This window comes from Eleutherodactylus coqui, chromosome 2 (genome assembly GCF_035609145.1).
Source record: "Eleutherodactylus coqui strain aEleCoq1 chromosome 2, aEleCoq1.hap1, whole genome shotgun sequence".
Lineage (NCBI taxonomy): Eukaryota > Metazoa > Chordata > Amphibia > Anura > Eleutherodactylidae > Eleutherodactylus > Eleutherodactylus coqui.
In genome coordinates, this window is record NC_089838.1 from 295531237 (window position 1) to 295533645 (window position 2409).

The window sequence follows — 2409 nt, forward strand, 5'->3', positions numbered from 1 at the left end:
TTGTAAAATTAGAATCAGCTGGGTGGACTACTTTTAGTGCTGACACTATGGGAATGATGATGGAGGTTAGTATAATACTTACATTCCTGGACTCAGAGGGTCACCTACTTTCAGCCCATAAGCTTAGTTTATAGGACTAAAAATAGGTGACAGATTACTTTTAACCCTTAAGGATACAGCCTATTTTGTCATTGAGGACGCAGTACTGTTGTTTCTTGTCCCCACCAGAAGAATGGGTGGAGACAAGCTGCATGCTCACAACCAACGCCCACAATTTGATTGGCTGGGCTGGAGAATGGGTGCCCATTATCTCCCCTCCCGCCTGGTGTCACTCACCGCTCCGCCATTGTTTCTTGTCTCCTTCCTGGCTCCAGTGTCACTCACCCCTCCACCGTTGTCCCTTGTCTCCTTCCTGGCTCCAGTGTAACTCACCCCTCCACCGCTGTCCCTTGTCTCCTTCCCAGCTCCAGCACTGTGAGTCTCCTGGCTGCCGTCACATATTGCAACCATTATGCAAGGCCGGAGAGGAGACTGACAGCGGGTGACCAACTGCGGCGGAGCAGGGATGGGAGAAGGCAGAGCGACAGCGGGGAGAAGGTTGCCGGGGGAAGTATGAGAGCAGAGAAAGGAGGCCAAAGCGGTGCCGGCTTGAGGGGTTGCCGGGCGGGGAGCGGCGACGCCGGCAGGAGAGAAGGTCGCTGGGGATGCGGGGGAAGTATGAGAGCGGAGCTAGGAGGCCAGAGTTGTGCCGCCTTCAGGGGTTGGTGGGCGGGGATATTTATAGCGGAGGAGTGCAGTGGAGGGAACTCACAGCGCCGAAGCTTCAAGGGAAGAAGGTTGCCAGGGAAAGCAGGACAGCAGAGCTCGGAGCACATATAGGTCACCGGCAGGGTACCAGCGGAGACAGCCTTGACCCATTCTCTGCCCCAGCCAATCAAATTGTGGGTGTGCAGCTTGTCTCCACCCATTCTTCTGGTAGAGACAAGATACAACAGTATCGTGTAGTGCTGCCTGCATGTTGCCTTACCCCCCCATCCCCCGACAGACCTGTAATCCTTGCGCGATGCTGAATGCCAGCTCCTTTCCCCCGACTGGTCTGTGGTTGTGTCTTCATCCCTGTAATAGGTGTTGTGTGGGCAATGTAAGCCGACGACGCTGTCTTGCAGAGGCAAGAATGAATGCAGTCTGGCAAGTGACTGTGGGCACTAAACAGCTGGGGGCATGGGACAGCATACACACAAACACCCAAAACCTAGGGGCTTGACAGGGGGTGTTAACTCCAGCAAAGCCAGGTCAACCCCTAGCTTTTGGTGGAGACAAGATACAACAGTACCGCATTACACAGTGACTGAGAGATGTCGGCCGGCCTATTGGGACTTTTTCAACAAGGGAGATGGTAGTGTGGCATGGGGTGAGCAGCATCACAGTGGTGCTGATAGGGTGGCGACCAGCAGCAGAGGCTTCGGTTATGGTCAGACTGACCAGAGCACAGGGCCGGAGACCGTCTCAGCCACAGCGGCGTGGCACAGAGTGCCAGCAGTAGAGAAGCAGAGTACATCGCTGGCAGTCTCCTCTCCGCAGGGCATTCCAGGAAGGCCGCCGGGGAAGGCACTTGCAGCTGAGACTGGAGGGTAGCACACAGCCCAGCCAATCAGCAGCTAGGGTCATACCCTACACCTCCCACAGCACAATGACAGGTCTCCACCCATTTGTATGGTGGAGACAAGATACAACAGTACCCCAGGAGCCCTGCATGGAATGTCTCATTATGTTTATGTATGGTGTATACATTTGTGCAGAAATAGGCACAAATTTATACTCCATTTACAGGCAGCTCTTTTCCCCCCTCCCCCTGCTATGTAGCCGGCATATGTGAGAGCCATCTATACAGGGGCGTAGGTAAAGGCTCATGGGCCCTGCTGCAAAAGTTTATCTTGGGGGGGCCCCCCCAACTTCTCTTAACCCCTTAACACAGAGGCATAACTTGAATCTGCTAAGCCCCAATGCAAAACCTGTAACAGGGCCCCAGTATTATTGTATCTTGACGCCACCAAGAAGCTAGGGGTTTGACAGAGAAGGGATGTAGGAACGCCCCTGTCACACCCCTAGCTCTCCATAGGCAAACGTAACTAAGGTCCTAGCTGCACAGTGTTTAGAGATTTTTTGCGGTCCGTGGACGCTTAGTTATGGCTTATTTTCCAGTGGCATTTATAGTGGCATTTACATTGAAAAATGTAACCCTCACAGGACAATTACCCCTAACCCTAACTGTCAAGGGGCCGCAAAAATTGCAAAACACTGTGATGCTACACGATGCTGCAATGTGTACCTGCCATGCTCCTTTCATGTGGCCTGGCCAACCGCTGCCTCCGGACAGAAGGGAGATGGAAAACGGAGTGCAGCAGCACC